This window comes from Nelumbo nucifera, chromosome 1 (genome assembly GCF_055504915.1).
Source record: "Nelumbo nucifera cultivar China Antique chromosome 1, China Antique-T2T, whole genome shotgun sequence".
In the NCBI taxonomy this organism is placed as follows: Eukaryota; Viridiplantae; Streptophyta; class Magnoliopsida; order Proteales; family Nelumbonaceae; genus Nelumbo; species Nelumbo nucifera.
In genome coordinates this window covers 111,458,567-111,467,756 of record NC_142649.1, presented here as the reverse complement: position 1 = coordinate 111,467,756, position 9,190 = coordinate 111,458,567, and positions in this window count along the sequence as shown.

Here is a 9,190-nt window from a genome sequence, read left to right as displayed (position 1 = left end):
CGAACAGGGTAGGGCGGCAAGAGCAGGAAGAAGAAGAGAATAATGCAAGACGAATCTAACAGTTGTCTTCTCTCTGTATTGAGTGAGTGTATATTCAAGGTTTGCCCTGCTCTCTTATTTATATCTTTAAAGAGACAATTTCCTAATCTCATTAGGAGTTTACTGATCCAAATCTTTTATTTGGATCTAGACTCTAAGAGTGATAAGGATAATCCCTTATCTTATCTGCAGATAAAGATCAGCCCCACTAATCAAATTAGGAGTTCCTTTGATCCAAATCTTTATTTTGATCTGTACTCTTTAAGTGGATAAGGATAATCCCTTATCTTATCTGCGGATCCAAATCCCAGATCCGCCCCTATTTAATTAATCTAATTAACCCAGTTCGAAGTGCGCTTTTAGGCCCATTAAACTTTCAAGCTCACTTCCTCTTTAATGCTGGCTAGCTTGGCTCTTTTTATATGGCGTGGGACCCTATCATTGATCTACACATTAGCCACATAGGTTCAGCCTAGTCTTTGTTACAAAGCCTAGCCGAATTACAACTGAATACAGTGAACCCCGGAGTCTATCACTATGGGCTCTTAATGGGCCCAACATTTACACTAAATTGTCCTTGGGTCCAGCCTTCTTATGAAGGACCAAGGACTGTGAGCAGATGCAAGATTAGCCCATCAGGTATAATCCTCAATGGTCTTACACATAACCTCTTAGCCCATAATGATCAAACATTGCCCGATAAGAAAGGACCTCTCCCTCGGCTGCAAGGTATAGTGTTTCACTCTCTACTCACATGGATCCTGGGAATTAAAACCTTTTGCAAACATTTTGAAACCATAATATATATATATATATATATATGTATGTATGTATATCTCTATATCAATATATTTTGCAAAAACAAATTTCAACGGTTGAAATCAACTACCGGTAGTTTAGGTTTCCATCAGAGATAGTACATCCTCGATCTTTTACTTTGTTCGACAAAGGGGTCAATCCTGTCACTATGATCACACACTCAGATGAATTCTCGAACTGCCCAACATGCCTAAGTTTTGACCCCCTCCAAGGATCTCACTGATTGGCATATCAAAGACAACCCAATCCGACACCTAGTGCAGTATCATAATCGAGTCTAGGGGTCAGGTGTAACATTCTAGTTTTGCCCATCTATATCCAAGGTCCAGGGCAATACTAGAATTTTGGTCTAGTTCAGGGTTTCAAGAAAACCCACACTGCATGTACCTCAGGTCTCACCTCGGCAACTGAGACAAGCCACCCCAACCAACTTGGTGGTACATTAGTGTTACCCTTGGCAGGATAAATCTCCCCAGATCTATCCAACGTCTATAAAGATTCTAAACTAACACGAGTCTCATATGTGCCTAGTTTAAAGGTATTACACAGAAACACACCATAATAACATGAATCAAATACGTACTTTATTCATTTACAATAAATGTCATATTGTACATGTTGATTAGAGCTAAGGGCATATATTGTCTAGCAGCTCCCACTTGCACTTAGGTTCAATCGGGTACAAGTCGGAGTCCTAAACTTTCCACGTGTTTCTTAAACACTTTCTGTGTCAGTGGCTTAATCAATGGGTCTACCACATTCTTCGCTGATGCTACCTTTTAACATCAATCTCCCGTAGATCCAGTCTTGTCACACAACAGTGGAATGGGTGATGTGCTGAATTCCAAATTCTAGAATGAACACCTTCATTTATTAGGCAGCCTCACTTACAACAATGTGCTCGGCTTGGGTTGTAGACTATTTTTCTTACTACACAGGACCCCATCGTAAAGATGTATCCAGATGTAGACTTTCCATCATCTGGGTCTGACTGGAAATTGACATCGGTATACCCAAGGATCTGTAGTGAACTACCATCGAATACCAGACAAAACTCTTTTGTCCTTCGAAGGTATTTCACTATGATTTTCACAACAATCCAATGCTCTTGTCTTGGGTTAGATTGGTATCTACTTACCACACTCACGGCTTGAGCAATGTCTGACCGAGTGCACAACATGGCATACATGATGCTCCCTACAACAGAGGCATAGGGAACTTCCTTCATGCCCTCAATCTCCTCAGGTGTCTTGGAAGACATACCCTTGGAGAGAGCGATTCCATTCCTGAAAGGAACATTTCCTTTGTTGGAGTTCTCCATACTGTATCTTTTGACTATCTTGTCAATGTAAGTAGATTGGATAATCCTATTATCCTCTTTGATCTATCTCTATAGAGTCGAAGTCCTAAGATATAAGAGGCTTCTCCAAGATCTTTCATGGAGAATTATTGCGAAAGCCATACTCTCATCGTAGTCAATCATTCCAACATTATTCCCAATGAGTAGAATGTTGTTTACATACAGAATCAAAAACATAACCTTATACCCACTAGTCTTCCTGTAAACACAGTGCTCATTTGGATTCTGCTCAAAGTCAAACTGTTTGATAGTAGAGTCAAACCAGATATTCCAACTTCTAGAAATTTGCTAAGTCCATATATGGTTCGGTTGAGTTTACATACCATTTGTTCCTGACCTGCAACTATAAAACCTTGCAGTTGCTGCATATAGATATATTCAGTAAGATCTCCATTCAGGAACGCAGTTTTGACATCTATTTGCCAAATCTCGTAGTCATGGTATGCTGCTACAGTTAGCAGCATCCTAATGGATTGAAGCATGGCCACAGGAAAAAAGGTTTTCTCATAATTGATTCCCTCTTTCTGAGTGTACCCTTTCATCACAATACGAGCCTTATAGGTCTCAACCTTACCATCAAGGCCTTTCTTCCTCTTATAGATATATTTGCGACCAATTGCTTTTACCCCAGGGGCGGATCTACCAGAGTCCAGACTCCATTGGTCTCTTTTGATTCCATCTCATCTCTCATGGCATCTACCCACTTCAAGGAATCTATGTCAAACATAGCTTCCGTATAAGACACAGGATCCTCCTTACTGGTCGTAACTTCCACCAAGTAACTTTCTTGGTCATAGCCATAATGAACTAGAGGCATGAATGCCCAGGTAGATCTCCTAAGTTATTAATTGGAGCTTGTGGGACATCTCCCACTACTCCTGAGCTCTCCTCATCAAGAACAACTTCCTGACGATGATTGTTTAGGATGTAATCTTCCTCCAAGAAATGGGCATTTCGACTATAGAACACCTTCTGCTCTCCTAGGTTATAGAATAAATACCCTATAGAGCCTTTCGGATAACCTACAATTAGGCAACGACTGGTTTTAGATTCCAATTTGTCAGCACTTGTTCTTTTAACATGTGCCGGACAACCCCAAATTTTCAAGTGTCTCACACTTAGTTTCTTATTGGTCTAAAGCTCATAGGGAGTCTTCAGAACGGATTTGGTTGGAACCCGGTTCAGCACGTATATCGCAGTCTCCAATGCGTAACCCCAAAAGGATGTGGGTAATTCTGAGTGTACGAGAAGTGATCAGACCATATCCAATAAAGTCTGGTTCCTCCTCTCTAACACACCGTTTAATTGTGGTGTAGCAAGATGAGATAGTTGTGATACTATCCCATTTTCCTTTAAGTACTCCCTAAATTCGTCAGAGAGATATTCGACTCCTCAATCTAATTGAAGGGCCTTAATGTGTCTCCCCAACTGTTTCTCGACCTCTTGCCTGAACTCTTTGAACTTTTCAAAGGATTTAAACACAAGGTACACATAACAATACCGAGAGTGATCATCGGTAAATGTTATAAAATAAATGTGCTGGTTACGTGTCCTAACATTCTGGGGACCACATACATTAGTATGTATAAGGTCAAGTGTGCATGTAGATCTTTCAGGCTTACCGGTAAATGACCGCTTCATCATCTTACCCTAAAAGCAAGGTTCACAGGTTGGAAGATCTTCTACAGTTAGAAAATCCAAAGTACCATCCTTTACTAACCTTGTGATACGATCTATGCTAATATGGCCAAGTCGGTAATGCCACAAGCACGTAGGATTAACTGTATCACGGGTTCTTTTCTTGGGGTTATTATCCGACGTAGTTTCGGTTATATTCGTTTCTAGAGAATGATGGAGAACATAGAGACCATTCTCCAGTTCTCCATATGCGAGAAATTTGTTATTCCTTTTGACAGTAACCACATTACAAAAGAGAACAGAATAACCATCCATTCAGTATTCAAACAGAAATTAAATTTCTTCTCAAATTAGGTACATAAAGACAATCTTTTAATGTAATTATTCCTTCTCTGAAATACAATTCCATAGTTCCTATAACTGTAGCTGCAACACTTGCAAAAGTCGCCAAGTAAAGAATCACTTCATCATTACTCAATCTTCTGCTTGTCCTGAACCGCTATAATGTGTTACATTCATGAGTAGAAGCCCCAGAATCAATACACCAGAAAGCAGAAGTCCCCAACATATTGATTAATATGACAAAGGATTCGAAATTAACTTGTTTCTTGGTCTCTAGGTACTGAGAACAGTTCATCTTCTAGTGGCTGGTCTGTTTGCAGAAGTGACAAGCATCTGATGCTTTGTCCTTCCTCTACTTTTTAGGCTTGCTAGTTTTCTTTTGAGGTTTATTTTTTGCCTTTCTCTTCTTCTTTCTCAATTTTCCACCTTCAACAAGCATGAAAATGGGCTCATCCATCTTTATCAGTTCTTCGGCCCTTTGCAACATATTATTGAGTTCCTGAAGCCTAACATTTAGCTTGTTCATATTGTAATTCATTATAAACAGATTGAAGGAAGGAGGCAAAGAGTTCAGGATAACATCAACTTTGATGACATGATCTAGCCCAGATCCAAGAGACTCCAATTCATTGATGTACCCCATCTTAAGACAATGGTCATGAACTAGCTGGTTCTTGGACATTTGTGCGGTCATAAATTGTTTTAGGACCTTTTGACGAGTAGAACGATTCTGCTCCTCATACATTGTCTTTAAACTATCCAAGATATCTTTGGACACTTCAATCTAATCGAATTGTCACTGTATTTAATTGTCTAAGGAGGCTATGATATAGCACCAGGCAAGAGAGGTTTTCTCTTCCCATTCTTGATATTCCCCCCTATGAGCCTCAAAAGCCCTATCACCCGAACGATCCAGAGTTGGGTTCTTAGCAACCTTGTCCAATTTCTCAGACGTCAGAACCAGCATAAGATTATTGTCCAACAGTTTGGCGAATTGTTCGTTTGCCATTTCTAATAAAAGGCAAAGCAAATATTAGTCCACAACCTGATTTGATTCATGCTATCTACATAGATATGGTTTTTAATCTATGTTCCATTTTCATTTGTTCATCTCTGAGATTTCCTTCCTATCTCAATGACGGAGACTACGAACTATGTCTCTGGAAATGTGGGAAACCACATAGAGTGCATGGATCCAACTGTTTCAGTTACATAACCCCACCACCTTCTGTGAATGATCACATCAACTCATCTCATGAGCTTTCCCTTGTGATTCTTTAGCAAGGATCACATCAACCCCACCACCAAATCCTCCATCCACTGAACATCACACAACTTAAGATGAAGCAGGATCAACAGGTAGTTTTTCACCAAGAACTTGTGATTCTTCAGCAAGAATCGAATGAGACAGTGAGCACAACTTCTAAATTGTTTCTTCTGGCAAGAAACAATATCAAGATCTAATCTTGATCAAATCCAAGAACTGGAGATCGAATAGGATAGGGCGGCATATATACATATACATATATACATATATATATGTAATGTATATATGTATATACATATATATATATATATATGTATATATATATAGATGAGGAGGCAAGTTCTTGATAAATCCTCCATCACAATTGGGGCAAATGATTTTAGATTGTTTTTTTTTTAATTCAAGGCTAGAGAATCATAAAAGGACATAATTGAATTTTTTTAAACTTTAACAACATGTGCAAATGGACTTTGACAGATTGCTCAGAGGAGGGGAGGTCTTTGTTGATAAATCACTTGACAACGGTGGTTTCAATATTTTAAGAGAAATCTCAAGGGAGGTTTAAGTCTTTTATCCAAAAATTAAATAGATCATAACTATGAATTTTAATGTAGAGCTTGATTATGGATTTTGCAATGGGTGCACTAAATTAATGGATCATATCCCAATGCAAGGCCATAAAGGTTATTCGAACAGGCCTTGCACTAACTAAAGTCGAGTTCCACTTAATTAGGTTGAAACTTTGGCATGCTTACCTTAAACCCTACTAACCCAACTCAATGCCCTTGTTTGGAATAATTTCATACACCGACCCACCTTATCACTCATTTTATGCAGCACATTATCCATTATCCATATATAGGACATACCCTAGTAAAGCTCAAGGGAATGTTGAAATTTATGCAATCAAAATTCATAAGTGTAGGCACCATATGAAATAATGAACGTTGAATTGAGGCCCTATTTGATGATTAAGTGGTTGTTAAACACAAGTACTTCTTAGAAGTACTCATTTTAACAACCATTTAAGGTTGTTACTTGCCAAATCACTTATTATGTTTTAAGGTCTTATTGGGGTGGGGATGTCTGGCAAGCTACTTTTCCCATAAGTGCTTATATTGACACAAATGACAATTTTAACCCATCCCCTTCCCTTAACCCTCTCTCAGTCTGGGTGGCAGTATGAGATTTGATCCCATATTTCTGCTAGTAGAGTCAGAAGTGCAGATGGGAAATGTCAACTTGCCGGAAAATTCAGGGGTCTCCACGATCTCCTTCGTCATTTCCCTCCAAGTTCTGCAAACCCCAACACAAGCAACCACGTGCCTCCAAGGAGGCCAGGCACTTTCTTATTCTTCTATTCTCATCAACACGTCCCTCAGTAGCTCTTGCGGCATGTTAGCCCAACAACTCTACTTCAAAGCGTCGACAGGAACTGAAATATCCTGAACCACTCGTTGTGACATCAATCTCAACCCGTAGCCCAACTTCATTTCAAAACCCTTCCTAGAAATGTTACCGATTTCCCCCTTCATGTCCTAAACAATACTCTCGAGAGACATCACTTCTTCTCACTTCTCTAAAAGTCAAATGACAAAAACCAAATATTTGTAGAGCTCCAAATACTACAAGCCCTTTCAAGAACATGAGCATTATCTGATAAAACAAAACCCCTTTCCGATCTTGTAACGAGAACTTAAATACAAATAGAAACCAAGAAGCACGTATCTCCAAAGATTATGAGCTTCAAAAGCCCAAAAAACTACCTTCAATGAAAATAACAAATTGGGACAATAAATTCATCTCTAAAATGGAAAAAAACACACATTATTCCCAAATCAGCCGATAAGAACTAGTAAGCAAATATGTACAGAAAAGGAAACCGATAACGCTGGCTCAATTCCTTCAAATCTTCAACCTTGGGGGGATGCAACAGATTTGGGCATCATTACACAGATCCATTCCTTCAAATCCTCAAAAGAAATATGACAATGTGTTCCTCAACTCAAAAACACAAACCTCCATTAAAATTGCAGATTCTCCTCCAAGAAAAATGATTTAATGAGAAGAAAAACTTCACAAAATGGAAGAAAATGGCAAAATGATAAGTCCACTGGCCATTTTTCCTCACCATCAATCGTCGTCGGTGGACCTGTAATTGGGTGCACTGCTACCTGGTTCGCTATGTTCGAATGAGAGGAGAGGGAGGTAAAAACCTTGTATGGGGGTATTTTGGGCATTAAAAGAAAATACCAGGGACTAATTCATTCCATTCTATTGGAAGAAGTACTTCTCCAAGAAGTGTTGATAAAAAAGCCAACTTCAGGTCACTTTTTTAAGAAGTATTTCTTCCCCACTTTTTTACCAAACACATAAAAACACTTAATAACCACTTAATGTGTGGTCCCAACTCTTAAAAGAAGTACTTTTTCGAAGTGAAAGCAAACAGGGTTGAGACCTGCTATGTGCTGCGTCTTTGAATTTCTGAAAATTTGGGCATCGAGGAAACTTAGACAGAAAGTCCTTTGGCATTTGAAAAGGTTGAAACTTGAAAGAATGTTGGGTTTGACACTTGCGCATGTGAGTTGGTATTCCATTATGCTGCATTGAAGGATTTAAATTTGGTGAAGAGGATTTCTTCTTTCCCTTTTTTTAAGCCTTGTTTTGGGTGTTGGTGATGGAAAAGGAATTGTTTTTTCACTTGTTGGGTTTGGGGCTAGGCAGGTTATGTCCAATCCTGTTCTTTTGTTCCTTCCTTTTGATAATGGATAATAAATAAAAGGGTTTAAAGTGGATGCTCCTCCACTTGGATTAAACATTGGGATTTGGGAAAATTGCATTAGTACACTGTACTTAAGGATTAATCTTACTTTGGTATCCAAACTTCAAAATGTGCCATTGCATCATTTGAACTCTCGAAAACTGCTAATTTAGTCCAAAATGATTAATCAATGTTAGATGGCATGTGAAAGGACACAAATACCCTTCAAGTTTTGAATAGGCATGAGAAACATAATTTTGAAATGGCCAAAATAGCCATATTTAAATCCCCTTTCACTAAATTGAGCACCACTGTTCACTTTATGCCCTAACATTTCTACCAAATAACCAATGCTTCCCGCCAAAGGAGCTACATGGAAAAATGTCACAGAAGATGATGTCATTGCAGAAAAGGGATTTATACTGACATCATTGTAATCTTCTTTTTCAATTATTCAATCCATAAAAAAGGGGGGTTTAGACTACCATTGTTGTCGGAGACAAGTAATTCTTGCCATCACTAGGGAAGAAAATCAAGGAAAATGATCTAAAAAATATTAAAAGGGGTAGTTTTGACAATTTGAAAATTTTTAGTCACACATGTAGATAACTAAGGGACTACTAACAATGGATAATAAATTGGTGGTTTTCAAAAGTTTAGGTACCACAGTGGCACATTTCAAAATTTGGGTAATAAGAATAGCCCCAAAGTATAGGGTATTGATATGCAATTTACCCTAAAAATGGTGAAGAAGCTCAAGTTAAACACTAAACATTATCGGCATTACTTTTAAAAAAGGGGTAAAGTGAAGATTAGTACCTAAATTTCTAAACATGCCAATTTAGTACCTAAATTTCAAAACCTTGGTTATCTAGTGCACAAGATGTCACATGCATTTGAAACATTTCAAAATCTCAAAATTACCCTTAAAAACACTCTTCATCGTCTTCTTATGTAAGACATT